Source organism: Galeopterus variegatus, unplaced genomic scaffold, assembly GCF_000696425.1.
Source record: "Galeopterus variegatus unplaced genomic scaffold, G_variegatus-3.0.2 Scaffold48, whole genome shotgun sequence".
In the NCBI taxonomy this organism is placed as follows: Eukaryota; Metazoa; Chordata; class Mammalia; order Dermoptera; family Cynocephalidae; genus Galeopterus; species Galeopterus variegatus.
The window spans coordinates 455,380-472,670 of NW_007726159.1; the positions used below are offsets into that span (position 1 = coordinate 455,380).

General features: G+C 35.6%; 1 pseudogene; it reads left to right on the plus strand.

Annotated features, from left to right (window-relative positions):
• The first annotated feature begins 4,751 nt into the window (after positions 1–4,751).
• On the plus strand, positions 4,752–5,770 carry LOC103590337 (annotated as a pseudogene).
• Positions 5,771–17,291: the final 11,521 nt, after the last annotated feature.

Consider the following 17,291-nt stretch of genomic DNA (forward strand, 5'->3'; position numbering starts at 1 on the left):
CCAAACGACGCTGAAAGATAAATGCTGGCGTGGTTGCGGAGAAAAAGGAACTCTCTTACATTGTTGGTGGGAATGCATAATGGTGCAACCCCTATGGAAAATGGTTTGGAGGTTCCTTAAACAGCTGAAGATAGATCTACCATACGATCCAGCTATCCCACTGCTGGGAATATATCCAAAGGAATGGAAATCATCAAGTTGAAGGTATACCTGTTCCCCAATGTTCATTGCAGCACTCTTTACAATAGCCAAGAGTTGGAATCAGCCCTAATGTCCATCATCGGATGAGTGGATACGGAAAATGTGGTATATCTACACAATGGAATACTACTCAGCTATAAAAACGAATGAAATACTGCCATTTGCAACAACATGGATGGACTTTGAGAGAATTATATTAAGTGAAACGAGTCAGGCACAGAAAGAGAAATACCACATGTTCTCACTTATTGGTGGGAGCTAAAAATTAATAAATTCACACACACACAAAAAAAAAAAAACGGGGGGGGAGAAGATATAACAACTACAATTACTTGAAGTTGATACGACAAGCAAACAGAAAGGACATTGCTGGGTGGGAGGGAGGAAAGGGAGGAGGGAGAGAGGTTTTGGTAAGGGGCTACAAAAATCAACCATAATGTATATTGACAAAATAAAATTAAAAAATAAATAAATAAATAAAAAATAAAAGCTCTTTAAAAAAAAAAAGATTTCAGAGAAAAGAAACACAGATGGCTATTTGGTCTCCTATCCCTTTTCTACCCACCCACTATGTTCTACATCCCACCCTTGGCTTATATTGCTTAGAAGTCTGTTTGTGTTTTTAAAAGCACCCTAGGTAAATCACTGAGTGCCTGCGTACTTTGGTAGTTGCCTGATAATCAGAAGGATAAATGGCCAACATCACAATAAAATGGTGAATTCAACAATTGCCTATAAAAGTGAAAGCAACAGTCATGAGCCCAAATTTGGTTCTGCAGTTTACCCAAAAAGGAATGGTGTGTCTTTAGACAGGATCCTTCACTTCAATACCCCTGGAAGAGGAAGAAAGCAGCCTTCCCACAGAGCGCTCTTTCATCTGTGCAGCACGGGTGCCCCCTTTCAGCTTAGTGTGGATTTTGTTCTTCTCAACTGTCTTCTCCAGCAAGAAAAGGTGGTGTCGAATCATTAACAGAAGTACAAGGGAAGAAAAGTCAGGATTGAGAATAGCAGCACAAGGGAAGAAGTGAGCAAACCAGGTATTGTGGCTCCATTACAGCTACCAGTTCTACTGATGGGAGAGATGTCATGCCAACATTTTTCATCTAAGTGTGGAAATAATCATTATGATAATAGGACTGTTTTTGTGGACATTATTTATTTTATCCATATGTTTGTTACTGAGTCACATCTAATTTTGTTTCTCATCCAACAACCTGGTATTTTAATCTGGAACTAGTCCAAAATAAAAATGACAAATGGGTATTTTTAAGTTTTAACAGCTTATAGTGGGTAAATATATTTACCTCAGGGAAAAAAGAGAAAAGAACTTCCTATGGTGAAAAGCAATGAATTAACCTAGAAGTACACATTAGTACCTATAATATCCTCGTCGTCTTTTGCCTCAGGATCTGCATGACTTGTGAAAAATACAAGGTATAGTAATATTCTCTTTCATAATACCTAATTCCAATTACTACTACCCCTTCTGCATTATTGACATTTTGTTTTTCTCATCTTTTCAGCAAAGATAATAGTTTCTGTGTACTCTTAATTTTAGAAGCAAAACAACTCTGTTTTAGAATCAAATGGGAGTGTATTTGTGGGTGCAAACTCCTATACTGTTCTCTTTTTCTTTAGCTGTCATAGCCTGCAAAAAGTCTTAGTGATCTATTACATTTTATAGAAGAACTGAAATCCTCAAAGAAATAAGAGACTTCTCTTTGCTTTTAAATTTTATTCTCATGGAATTTTCTAGAATTTTCTGACACATTTTATTGAACTATACTGAATTTTAGAATATTATAATATGAGTTGGTTAGATGATTGTTAGAAAGTGGTAAACTGGCTAATGACCATTTTTTATTATAGACTAATTGAAGAAAATTAGGAAGGGGCAACTACTTTTTTGCAGATTCTAGCTGGTTCCAGAAAACACACATTACAATTAGAGGAAGCAGTTGTTTGGTGTATTGGAATTTACTCTTCAATAGATCTTTTTCAAAGATATGCAAAGATATTATTCAAAATTTCAACCCTGACTGCAATTATGGGTGATATAGTATTTTAGAAAACAAACTCTCAGACAGCTTTTGACTATTTTTCAAATTTTCTTTAACTCAGATTAAGTAGCTATTAATGTTTATTCTGAAAGGAAAAGATGAAACTAGAAACTCAGGCTCCAACAGTTAGCAAGTCACTGGGTAGGATGTTACTATCTTCAACTGAGTCCAAATTTCCCAGCTGAATTTTTCTTCCTTTTGTTTTGGGTAATTTCTCTCAAGAACGGATGTGAAGTATTTGCATAACCCATGCACCATCTAGTGGTAACAGATGGAAATATCCACCTAGAAAAACAAAACACGACAGCTCTTCTGAGGGAACAATTGACACAGTACAGCTGTTCGCCTTAGGGAGAATGCTTAAAAAGATATGCCATTTCTTCTAAAGAATTAACCTAAGGGAATTATTTTTAGTAACCTTTGAACTACTTGTTTACCATCTGTGCTTATCAGATAGATTATGTACTGCAAGGGGAAGAAGTATTTCTGAATTTAATATGTTGAAATTTGTTGAGGACAATTCCTGTTGTGCTTTAGGTCTGCTAGAGATTACTGCTCAGTCACACCCTTGCCAGAGCCACAAACATTCAGGGGTTAAGTGCTTGGGCTATGGGATTGGGGTCAAACACCTGCTATATGCAAACTACATGTGTGTATGATCCATATGGACAAGTGACCCAGATAAACAAGGTGCCAGCTCTCGTGAAGCTTACATTCTAGTGGAGGGAAAACATAAATAAACATGTAAAAGAAACAAATAAGAAAAGAACTAGATCGTGTGATACTATGTTGAGTTGGGTGATCAGAAACTCTCTCTGAGAAATTTAAATTTAATCTCAAATCTGATCCATAACAGGAGTCAGTCATATAGACATCCCTCTAGCAGAAAGAACAGCTAGTGCAAAAGACAGAAACAAGTTTGGCAGTGTTCCCTAGTTGAAAATTTTCTCCATTTCTCCATCTGGATTCCCTATCTATTCTCCATCAGAAGGGATGATTTGCAGCTAGTAGTCTCTGGCAACTCAAATAATTTCCTGCCCTTTTCTGAAAATGGCACCAAAAAGAGTAAGTCCTTTCTCAATATGATTCTATATTCAGAAAAATAGCCTGAAAAAACATATTATTTCTTTAACCAGCTGTTGGGGGTTTGTTAATGTTCCAGTTGCTGTGCTAGACATTTACATAAATGACCTCATTTAGTCCTCACATCACTCTTACAAGAAGGAAGGAAATATTATTTCTATTTTATAATAGGAAAACTAGGGCACACAGCTAGTAAGTGGCAAAGCTGAGATTCAAATGCAGATTTCTCTGGGGCCTCCTCAAAGGATACAGAAACAGAGAAGCCATGGGTTACATTGTTCTGCTCAGAAGCAAGCTCCTACCTCTGGGTGACTGCTACCATGCAGGTGACTAAGAGGTCAGTAGGGATCTCTAGTTGTGCACCCATGACAAGAACAGAGACAAGCGCTCACACACATTCACACACACTCACATACACACAGACACACTGAAAACTCCAGCTATCTAAACCCCCTTCATTTCTAATGAGTGATATTTCTATACAATGGCAAGAAACATTGGTGTGGCAATTTAGGGAGCAATCATTTTGTCTAGAAAATTGGGGCCTCAGAAGTTAAAAAAAAGTTATCAAAGGAAAAAGAAGTCTAGGGTGTGCAAAATGCAAAAAGGAAATTATTGTTGAAGTTTTTTGATAGTAGGAAATAGCAATTTTATTTTTTAAAAAAATCAAGTCTGATCTCTCAAGAAGTTCATCATCTAAGTGATGAAAAATTAATATAAGGAACTGCTTTTGCTGGAGTAAGCAATTATCTAAGAATGGGGATTTACATGTTGAAATAGGAAGCTGAAAAAATCCAGGGTATCTATCAACAAAGACATTGAACAATGAACATTAATAGAGATCCTTATTTTATCAATACAGAATAGTGAAGTTTTAAAAACAACCTGTCATTTTGAATGCAGCTGGATCTGGAATATCTAGTATATTACAGACACAACAGTAGTTCTTTGACTAAAAAAGAGCATCCAGATGTCCTAGGATATAAAAGTAAGAAAAATTTGAAAGAAAAAAAAAACATCGTATAAAACAGGGTATATTCTATAATCTGTTAAATATAAACAGATAGACATTTTAAAATTATCATAACCACAATGTTACCTTTAATGTGGGCCCCTCTGTCAAGTTACAGAGAACTGTGTTGTATCACCTATCTCCAGATTAAAGCCTGTCAGAAATACTATACACTGATTGACTGCAGGTTTTAACCACACCTGTGCAATCAAGCAGGGAATCCATGGGTCACTGGTCTAGTGCATAAACCACGTTTTCATCAAAGGAGAAATTGTGATGAGCCATGGCACTGCCATTTTTATAATTGCTCATTTTGAACCATAATTTACTAAAACAACAAAGCTTCTTTCAAAGATAGAAAATACTTTTTTCTCTTTTTCCCCCCCCATCTAGCGCTGCGGGCCCTGCAGCTCTGTGCTGAGCCGCAGACACGGGTCTGTGTTCCGCAGAATGGGGTTTGTTAAGGTTGTCAAGAATAAGGCCTACTTTAAGAGATACCAAGTGAAATTTAGAAGAAGACGACAGGGTAAAACTGATTACTATGCTAGGAAACGCTTGGTGATCCAGGATAAAAATAAGTACAACACACCCAAATACAGGATGATAGTTCGTGTGACTAACAGAGATATCATTTGTCAGATTGCTTATGCCCGTATAGAAGGGGATATGATAGTCTGTGCAGCTTACGCACATGAACTACCAAAATATGGTGTGAAAGTTGGCCTGACAAATTATGCTGCAGCGTATTGTACTGGTCTGCTGCTGGCCCGCAGGCTTCTCAATAGGTTTGGCATGGACAAGATCTATGAAGGCCAAGTGGATGTGACTGGAGATGAATACAATGTGGAAAGCATTGATGGTCAACCTGGTGCCTTCACCTGCTATTTGGATGCAGGCCTTGCCAGAACTACCACTGGCAATAAAGTTTTGGGGGCCCTAAAGGGTGCAGTGGATGGAGGCTTGTCTATTCCTCACAGTACCAAACGATTCCCTGGTTATGATTCTGAGAGCAAGGAATTTAATGCAGAAGTACATCGGAAACACATCATGGGTCAGAATGTTGCAGATTATATGCGTTACTTAATGGAAGAAGATGAAGATGCTTATAAGAAACAATTCTCTCAATACATAAAGAACAACGTGACTCCAGACATGATGGAGGAGATGTATAAGAAAGCTCATGCTGCTATACAAGAGAATCCAGTCTATGAGAAGAAGCCCAAAAGAGAAGTTAAAAAGAAGAGATGGAACCGTCCCAAAATGTCCCTTGCCCAGAAGAAAGATCGGGTAGCTCAAAAGAAGGCAAGCTTCCTCAGAGCTCAGGAGCGGGCTGCTGAGAACTAAAACAATTTTCTATGAGAGTTTTTCAAATAAAAACAATAAACTTATTGAATAAGCAATTAAAAAAAAAAAAGAAAATACTTTTTTCTATAAGCTACCAATTATGTTAGCTTTAGGAGTATTCTCTTTATCCAAATCAGAAATGCTTGATAATATTTTTAAATGATTATTAAAACTCACAATAATTTGACTTACATGCTATTCATAAGACATATATCACATGGATATATATATACACATGTATAAAGAAACCATGTAAATTATATACTATTCAAACATACATATATATGTGTGTGTGGATATATGTATATGTGGATATATCCTCAAACAGATATCAAATATTGAAACAAGGAACAACAGGTTTCTATTTCTTAAGAAAGGAACACGGCAAGTAGAAGCTCTTGGAAAATAAAAAATATAGCAGAAAAATACTCAACAAAATGCTCAAAGATAAAGTTGAAGAAATGTTATAGGGAGGGCAAACATCCAATAATTGAAATTCCATGGGGAGGAAAGAAGGCAGATGAAGAAAGAAAAATTAGCAAAGGCATAAATCAAGAAAACTTCCCAGGACTTGTAAACTTAAGGACTTCAAATCCAGAGTAAAAGACCCATTGAGTACTCAGCATGATGAACAACAACAACAACAACAAAAAACCAATGAGGTATGCAAAAACTATCATCATGAAATTTTAGAACACAAGATTAAAGAGAAGATCCCAAAATTTCAGAAAGAACAAAAAGATCATTTATTAAGGATCAAGTGTAAGAGTAATATCGTATTCCTAAGGCAACACTAGAAACTAGAAACAAATGAAGCAACATTATTGAATTTTTGTGAAAAATATTTTCAATCTTGCATTCCATACATAGCCAAGCTTCTAATCAAAAGCAATGGTAGAATAAATAACTTTTCAGGAATCCAAGGTCTTTGAAACTTTACCAAGGTATTACAAACTCCGCAGCTGAAATTTTCAAAGAAATTTACTGTAGGATATTCTCCACCAAAATAAGGGAATAAACCAAAAAAGAGAAAGACATGAGATCCAAGAGGAAAACATGGAGATTCAACATAGAATACCAAAGGGAATTCTCTTGATGACAGGAAAAAAAAATTCAGGATAATAGTTTTACAATAGGCTGAGAAAGCAACCAGTATAGATTTGAATGAAATGACTGAAAGAAATGTCCAGAAGAAGAAATTTTAAGAAATTAAAAATGGAGGTGATAGATCTCACGTTTGTGAAAAAAAGTTTATTAAGAAACAGCTGGAGGATTTGAGAAGAATACATGTATAGAGTAAGGTACATAGCAAGTGAGGCAAATTAAAAAATAATAAATAGCTCAAGAGATAAACAATAAGTTGCACAAGGATAGAAATCTAATCATAATACATATGTGAATCATATTAGATGGTCATAATAGTGTAATCAATGAATAATGATTTAACCCAAAATGATGATATAGCTATTAACAGACATAGAGTGATAGAAGAAAGCAAAATTTTCATCTGTGTAAAAGAAGTCAATAGCTATTGCTCTATCTGCAAATACTATTTTCCAGTAAAAGGAAGAAGAGTGCCTTGGAGAAATGCCTGATATCAGGTCTGGGATGAGAAATGTGCAAGATGAACCTGGGACAAACTGAACTCAAAGACGTTATCAAAAATTACTGAGGATGGTTACAGGGGCTCCATATACTGCTCTCTCTACATTTATTCATGTTTAAATTTTTCCATTAAAAAAGTTTAAAAAAATGGGTTGGGGAGTAAGATTGAGGAAAGGGAAACTTTCTAGTATGGACTTTAGTACTGCTTGAATCTTTTGCAATGAAAATGTAAATGTATTAATTGCTCATGTTATTTTTAATTAATTTTAATTTTAAATTAAAATAAGAAATAAACAATGGTATAACAATGCATAAGTCAGGGTTCTTGCCCACATTGGTGAGGCTGAATCTTCATTACTCATTCTATTGATTCAAATACAAATCTCTTCCTGAAACACCCTCGCAGACACACCTGGAAATAATGTTTTACCAGCTATCTGGGCATCCCTTAGCCCAGTCAAGTTGACACATAAAATTAACCATCACAAAGCATATTACTTAGAAGTGTGGAGTTAAATACCATTAGAGGCAACTGAGGATTAAAAGAGTTGGCCAATGGGAAGTACAACTAGGACGTGAAGAGAGATAAGCAGCGATTTTTGTTTGTAAGCCTCTTGGTATTACTTGGCTTTTAAATTATATGCACATTTTATTTCAGTAAAAACAAACATTAGTCACTTAGAACTTCTTTCAAAACCTGATTCATGCATTAGATAAGAGGCTTTGTGCAGTGTTAATCCCTCACAATATCTTCATGTATGAAATAAAGGCAATATATCCATCTCATGGAGCGATGAAGTTTTAATGTAATACATTTAAAGCACCTAGCCTGGCTTTACATATGCAGATTTATATTAAACCATTTTATTCTAATTTGCATGGCATTTAATTTCATCATTCCACCAAATATGTTATTATCTATTACTTATTTCTCAAGTTCTGCTACCTATAAACAATATTGTAGATATTATTTTTAGTCATGAGCCCTTCACTCAAAGCTTTCTTTGGACAATTCAGGAATGCAAAATATTCAGTATATGCTCAGTAATATATGTTATTACTCTATTACATTTAGACCTTTGCAGAAATTGAGCTTCATATCTGCTAAAAAGCTGAGACAGGTGGTCAAATCCTCCAAAATACAGTGTGGATGGACATGGATATGAGGGTATAGTAGGGGGCAGGTCCTCAATACTCTTTCAATTTAAGGAACAGGGAAAGTTGGAAGAATCCACGTCCCTAATGTATCAGATATTTTCAGGGGCAGAAGTCAAGTTTCCCTCATGGGCGAGGTCGGGAGGCAAAGGAGCTTTCTCCAAGACACAAGAATACTAGCAAAACATTAGTGACTAGTCTAGACTAAACCAAACAAATACTGCTCGTATAAGATACCAAAACTCTTCAAATACATTAAGGGGGCTGCAGCCTGAATTGGATCACTGGGGAGCTAAGATTAAGCAAACTGGATTTTCCACACTTGCAATATCGTAGCTAACAGAAAGGCAGACAGAATAAAGAAAACCTTGGATCAAAAATGTGGTGATCCGTATCAATTAAACTAAATAAGGAAGGTACTTAGTTTTTATATAGATATTAAACTTTCTTTAAAGTTAGTTATAAGGGTGTGTCATTTTTTATACACTTTACAGGTAGATTTCATTTATGCTTCTGATTTTAACGAAGTGCTGTTTTAAAAGAAAAGACTTCACTGAAGTCTTAAGTGGGTAGTGTTGCTAATTAGTTCTCTCTCTGCCTCGGTCCCTTCTTCCCTTCCTCCCTCCCTCTAACACACACAAACACAATTTATATCAGTCGAAATATCTGTCTGTCTAAATGTTTTCCCATCTATACTAGAAAATTGACTGCATTTTGAGTGGATGTGATGGACCCAGTCGGCTGGCCAACCAAACCCCCTTCACCCTGCCCACCTTCACCACAGACGCTGGAAGAATAGTCACGTGACACGTTTACAGCCAGAATAGTCACGTGACACATTTTTGACCAATGAAGTCATAATGATGGCTGAGGGCTTCCCATAAGCTTTTTATTCTCTTCCTTTCTTCCAATCTTGACTGAAAATGTGGGCCTCTGGGGAAGTAGACATCTTGAGACCATAGTGATGATAACAAGCTAAAAATGGTGGAATGAAAAGATGAAAAAGTAAAAGGTGAGAAGCCAAAATCCTAACAACCATATCATTCTACTAAAGTAGGCTAAAAAGATGCTGTAGCATTTTTTTTCATTTGTCAACTGAGATAAGATCACATTTAAAGATACTAGTTTGCCTGGGGTTACACTTCATTAAGCTTTCTCCTGCCTCTCCAGAAAAATCCAAAGTGGCAGGGGTGCCAATAAAATTAAACGCAGAAAAAAATAAAGATATCAGTTTGTATTGACCAGATTTTACTCATAATACCCAAAAAGTGAATTAATTGCTAAATAATTATTTGAGGAGGTGAAGAGTCAGCAAACCTAACTTTTCTGGGACTCAGCTTTCCCAACACACATACTTTGAATTTAGCCACACTGACTTATTTGCAGTGTCTTAAAGGAGCCACACCTGTTTAATGTTTATATTTCCAGCCCTCACATCTATTGCTAGGCACTTAGCAGGTTCTCAGTAGATACTTGCTTTTAGAGTTGCAGGAAAATCTACCATAGGAAGTAATTGGGAAAAAGAAGGAACATAGCTGCTCATTTGCTCTGTTCTATTTCTGTCTCTCATTACGCAATTAGTTATGCTTGTGTGAATACACAAGCCCTGGGAAAATAAATCATTTTCAAGAATTTATTAGAGCGAGAGATTTTTGCCTTGAAAGAGGTCAGAGTTTCAGCAATGTCTTGGTTGTTAACGTGGTGTATTTTTACTTTGTTTCTGAATGGATTTAATTTTTACAATAGAAATTAAAGATGTAATGAAGTCCAGAAACCTTTAATGGGCCAGCATAAAAATAGATGAGCAGGCGAAGAATAGCATTATTTTGCCATACTGCTTTCATTTGCTTATGTATCTGTTTCTTCAACCAAACTGCAAGCTTCTTAGGGGCAAGAACTACATGTGACTCATATCATATCCAGGGATGACACTCAAAATTATTTAATGGCCAGTGTGGGAAAGACTGACCAGTCAGAGCAGATACAGGTTATAAATCACCAATACGGCTGTATTTGTGAGATGGTAAAATATTTGTCCCATTCTATCCCTAGTGCCCTGCACAATGTCTGGGAAAATACTAGATAGTCAATAAATGCTTGATGAATGGCTGAAAAAAGAAATAAACAAGTGCATAAATGCCACAAGTAGATCATCCCACCAAAGCCAAGCTCTTCTAGGATGGTCCTACTATCACTCTTAAAGTCTCCTTTGGACTCAATAGCCTTGAACAGTGCAGGGAGTGGGACTGAAGCTATTATGGAAGCCACTGTGACCTGGAGTCCCCTGAAATTGTTGGCAAGGGATTCAATTAGTCCAGTGCTTTGTAGTAGTCATGACAACCACAGGTATTATTGGAAACATAATTTCAGTAATGAACATAGAAAGTGCAACAATCTAGTTGTATCAGAATTTTCTGTACAACCATGCCTAAACTGAATACAGAAATGACTGATTTATAACAGGCCTCTTAATAGTTATTTTAGGTTAAAATAAAATTCCATTGAAAATATTTTTTATCTTCTCATTCTGTAATTTTGGATAAGCCTTGTTTTAGCCTTTTTATAAGAATGTCAAAGGTTATAAAAAATTAACATCAAAGTTTATGGAAAGAAAAATGATTATGTTGCACAATGTTGAATGTACTAATTATCATGATTTGAGCATCACATATTGCTCACAGGTAATGGTACTCAACTCTGCACCCCACGGGTATGTACAATCAACTATGTTACAATCAAAAAATGCAATGAAATAAAAATAAAAATAAAAGAGTTTACAGAAAAACTCCTTCCTACTAAATAAATCTGAAAAAAGATATTAACCCCTATATTTGCTCATTTATCATCAACCAAAGCATCAAATATTTATTGAATCCTTTAAAGAACAATTGTCATTTGGAAGCTGCTCAGCTTTCATGCCCTTTCTTGAAAGATGTGTGGTAGCCTTGTTGAGACAGTAAATCCAAGAGTCTTCACTCCCTCTAAAAAAGTTAAAAGGGTTGTCACAAACTGACAGATCCTTCTTCTCACTGCCTGGGTAAAATCAAGGGTGGGCATATGACCTAACTTTGTCTGATCACTGTCTATCCAGGGATTTTTGAGTTGTGAGCAGCATGACACAAGCATGGAAGAAACAGATAGAGCTGATCGTTTCCAGTGGCTGTGCCTTGGGGAGATTCTCAATGCTTCCTGCTGCAGGGACCTCGCGGGCCTGACTGTGTGTCCCAAGCTTGATGTTCAGCTCTCCCTTTAAGCTTCTAAGCTTCCACATATATTTTCAATAAATATAATTTTAGATGAAGGTAAACAAAGTTAGTTTCTTTTATTTGCACCAAAGAACTGTAAGGTATAAGGCCTTGGAATTAGAAACAGATGGATAGTACTTTCCTTGCCTGCCATGAGAAGACAACCTGGTTGAAGAGAGAAAGAGCATAAGAGAGCAGGCGAAAAGCAAAAAATGAGCAAGAGTGGGATGGAAACCTAAGGAAAGAATCTGAGAATCAAGAGTCAGGTTGTTTGTGATAAAGAATTTCCCCTTTCACCATCCTTATTTCTTGACTTTGCTCAATTAATTGATACAACCTTGACTGCCAGGTGTCTTTTCAGGCTGGATAATGAAGACATAAAAGAGGAAAATGTGGCTGCTGCTGCACTCAGAGAAAGCGCTATCTAACTGGACAGACATATTTCATACATTAAAAATTAGAAAATGATACAGGACAGGGCATAACTCAGTGTTAGATTTAATCGTGCAAACTTTAAGCCCTCTAGGACTTCAGAGAGACAATGCACAGTAGTAAGACTGGACCCTAGAGAGAAGCTGTAGCATCTGCTAATTCAAAACAACCTTTAAATGTTGTCAGCTCAATCAAAATCATCAGTTTATTTGTTTGTTTCTTGGCATTATTTATACTAAAAATCAAATCCTCTGTTTACATTTTTTTAATCTATTGCTTTTGGTATTATGAATGTCTGTAGTCTGAATTAAATTTAAGAAAAATAAATTGACCATGTTTTCTGTTCACAGTAAACACAAAAAATCCTGATAATAGTATTTACATTTAGTTTTATCCTTCAAAGAAGGAAGAAATGAACAAATAAACATTTTTTAATTCTTTAAAATAATTTCCAATGAAAATGAATTTCAAAAATTAGTAATCCTTACATAGTAGTTACAATGTAGCAGCTCTGTTCTAAGTGCTTTACATATGTATTAATTTATTCAGTGTGTGCTAATAAATGTTAAAAAATCTTCCCTGGGTGGGGTAAGGGTGGAGCTCATATTTGTAGAGACTGCCAATTTCTGTGGTGTAAGTATCCCACTCTGGTGGATTTCAAGATGCCAATGTGTGGTAGAATGTGGTAATAAATCCACCCAGTCCTGGGCTTTTCTTTGTTGGGAGACTGTTGATTACTGCTTCAATCTCATAGCTTGTTAATGGTCTGTTCAGGTTTTCTATTTCTTCTTGGTTCAGTCTTGCTAGCTTGTATGTTGTGTCCAGAAATTTATCAATTTCCTCCAGGTTTTCATATTTGTTGGCATATGGTTGTTTATAACAGTCTCTAATGATTCTTTGTATTTCTGTAGTATTGGTTGTAATGTCTCCTTTTTCACTTCTGATTTTGTTATTTGCCTCTTCTCTCTTCTTTTTCAAGTTAGCCCAGCTAATGACTTGTTTATTTTGTTTATCTTCTAAAAAAACCCAACTTTTTGTTTCATTAATCATTTGTATCATTTTGGGGGGTCTCTATTTCATTTAGTTCTGCTCTGATCTTAATTTCTCTCCATCTGCTAAGTTTGGGATTGAATTGTTCTTGTTTTTCTAGTTTTTTGAAGTGCAGCATTAGGTTGCTTATTCGAAATTTTTCTATTCTTTTGTTGTAAGTGTTTATTGCTTTTAGTACTGCTTTTGCAGTATCACAAAGGTTTTGGTCTGATGTGTCTTTATTTTCATTAGTTTCAAGAAATTTTTCAATTTCCTATTTAGTTTCTTCTTTGGAGCATAGGTCACTCAGGAGTATATTGTTTAATTTCCATGTATTTGTATAGTTTCCTGAGTTTTGCTTCTTATTGATTTCTAGTTTTAATCTGTTGTGGTCTGAAAAGATATTTTAAATGATTTCAATTTTTAAAAATCTCCTGAGACTTGATTTGTGACCTACCATATGGTTTATCCCAGAGAATGTTCCATGTGCTGATGAGAAGAATATATATTCTGTGACTGTTGGGTGAAATGTTCTATAGATATCTGTTAGGTTCAGTTATTCTAAAGTATAGTTTAAATCCTGTATTTCTTTGTTGATTTGTTGCCTAGATGATCTGTCCAGTGCTGAGAGATGGTGTTCAGGTCCCTTATTATTATTATATTGGGGTCTATCTCTTTCTTTAGGTCTAATAGTGTTGGTCTTATATATCTGGGTGCTCCAGTGTTGGGTGCATATATAGTTATGATTGTTATGTCTTCCTGCTGAATAGATCCCTTTATTATTATATAGTGGCCTTCTTTGTCTCTTTATATGGTTTTTGGTTTAAAGTCTATTTTATCCAATATAAGAATAGCTAGTCCTGCTCATTTTTGGTTTCCATTTGCATGCTATATCTTTTTCCATCCTTTTGCTCTTAGTCTGTGTGTGTCTTTACAGGTGAGGTGAATCTCTTGAAGACAGCATATAGTTGGGTCTAGCTTTTTAATCGAATCAGTCAGTCTTTGCTTTTTGAGGTGGGAGTTTAATTTATTTGCATTTGCTATTGAAAGGTATTGTCTTACTCCTGGCATTTTATCAATTTTCATTTGGATGTTTTAAATATCTTTTTTCCTTTCCTCCCCTTTCCCAGTTTGCCTTTGATGTTTGTTAGTTTTTTGAAGTGGTAAGATTTAGTTTCTTTCTCTTTCTCATTTGCATTTTTTGTACTACCAGTGGGTTTTGTTCTTTCTTGTGTGTTCATGGTAGTGATTATCATTTTTCAGATTCCAGTGCGGGAATCTCCTGAAGATTTCTTGCAGGGCAGGTCATATGGTGGTGAACTCCCACAATTTTTGTTTGGGAAATACACTATTTCTCTATCATTTCTGAAGGATAGTATTGCTGGGTGTAGTATTCTTGGCTGGCAGTTTTATTCTTTTAGTATTTTGACTATATCATCCCATTTTCTTCTGGCCTGTAGAGTTTCTGTTTAGAAGTCTGCTGCTCATGTGATAAGGGCTGTTTTCTAAGTGACTTGACACTTTTTTCTTACTGCTGAATTCTGCCAGACATTTAAAGAGGAATTAATACCTATTCTCTTCAAGCTATTCCAAAAAATTGAAACAGACCATTCTCTGAAGCTCATACTATAAAGCCAGCATCATCCTCATACCAAAACCAGACAAAGATACAACAAAAAAAGAAAACTACAAGCCACTATCTCTATTGAACATAGATGCATAAAATCCTGAACAAAAAATAGGCAATCAGAAAACAGCAACACATCAAAAAAATTATACACCATGATCAGTGGGATTCATCCCAGGAATACAAGGATGTTTCAACATACACAGGTCAATAAATGTGATACACCATATCAACAAAATCAAGGACAAAAACCATATGATTATCTCAATAGATGCAGAAAAAGAATTTGACAAAATTCAATATCCCTTCATGATAAAGACTCTCAGCAAATTAGTTATGAAAGGAAAGGATCTCAATGCAATAAAAGCCATTTATGACAAACCCACTGCCAATATCATCCTGAAATGGGGAAAACTGAAGGCTTTTTCCTTAAGAACAGGGACAAGACAAGGACACCCACTCTCAACATTCCTATTTAACATAGTATTAGAATTACTAACTAGAGAAATCAGGCAAGAGAAAGAAATAAAGGGCATCCAGATTGAAAAAGATGAAGTCAAACTGTCTCTGTTTGCAGATGACATGATTCTATATGTAGCAAAACCTAAAGACTTTACCAAAAAGCTCTTAGAGCTGATAAACAATCTCAGTAATTTTGCAGGATACAAAATCAATAAGTAAAAATCAGTAACATTTTTATACTCCAATGACAAACTAGCAGAAAAATAAGTCAAGAAAGTAAGCCCCAAAATACAATAGTCATAAATACAAATTACAATAGTCACAAAAAAATAAAATACCTAGGAATCAATTTAACCAAAGAGGTGAAAGATATTTACAATGAGAACTACAAATCACTGTTGAAACAAATTAAAGAGGACAAAAAAGATGGAAATGCATTCCATGCTCTTGGATTGGAAGAATTAACATTGTGAAAATGTCCATATAACCCAAAACAATCTCAGATTCAATGCAATCCCCGTCAAAATACCAATGGCATTCTTCACACAAACAGAAAAAACAATTCTAAAATTCATGTGGAACAACAAAAGACCCCAAATAGCCAAAGCAATCCCAAGCAAAAAAATAAATAAATAAAGCCAGAGGCATTATACTACCTGACTTCAAATTGTACTACAAAGCTATAGTAACCAAAACATCCTGGTACTGGCATAAAAACAGACACTTGGACCAATGGAACAGAACAGACAATCCAGAAATCAACCCACATACTTACAGCCAACTGATATTTGACAAGGGCAACAGAAGCATACATTGGGGAAAGGGCAGCCTCTTCAATAAGTGGTGCTGGGAAAACTAGACATCCGTACGAAGAAAAATCAAACTAGACCTGTATGTCTCACCATATTCCAAAATCACAAAATGGATTAAAGACATATATAAGACCTGAAATTATAAAACCACTGAAAGAAAACATAAGGGAAGCACTTCAGGAAATAGGACTGGACAAAGACTTTATGAATAAGACCCCAAAAGCACAGGCAACAAAAGAAAAAATGAACAAATGGGACTATATGAAACTAAAAAGCTTCTGCACAGCAAAATAAACAGTTAACAAAGCAAAAAAGACAACTTACACAGTGGGAGAAAACATTTGCAGCTATGCATCTGACAAGGGATTAATAATCAGAATATACAAGAAACTCAAGCAACAGTAAAAACAACAAGTAACCTGATTTAAAAAATGGACAAAGGATCTGAAAAGAAGATATACAAATGGCCAACAGACACATGAAAAAATGCTCAACATCACTAAGCATTAGGGAAATGCAAGTCGAAACCAGATACAGATATCTTCTCATGCCAGTTATCAAAAAGACAGAATAACAAATGCTGGTGAGGATGTAGAGAAAGAGGAGCCCTCCTACACTGTTGGTGGGACTATAAATTAGCTCAGCTGTTATGGAAAACAGTATGGAGTTTCCTCAAACGACCACAGATAGAACTGCCATATGATCCAGCAATCTTGTTGGGGGATATATCCAAAGGAAAAGAAATCGTCATGTCAAAGGGATACTTGCACCTCCCATGCTTATCACAGCTCTATTTATAATAGCTAAGAGTTGAAACCGACCTATATGTCCATCAGCAGATGACTGGATAAGGAAAATGTGGTATATATACAGAATAGAATACTACTCAGCCATAAAAAAGAATGAAATCCTGCCATTAGCAGCAACATGGATAAGCTTAGAGAAAATTATGTTAAGTGAAATAAGTCAGGTATGCAAAGAGAAACAGCACTGTCCTCACTCATAAGAGGGAACTGAAAAAAGAAAGAAAGAAAGATACAGCAATCACAATAATTCCTTGAACTTTTAAAAACAGAGAACAGAACTGAGGCCACCAGAAGTGGGAAAGGGGAAGGGAGAGGGGGGTTGGGAAGAAATTGGTAACGGACCACAAAAAATACATTGTATAATGTTAAAATAAAATAAATAAATAAAAACAAAAATAAATGGATCAAAAAAAAAAAA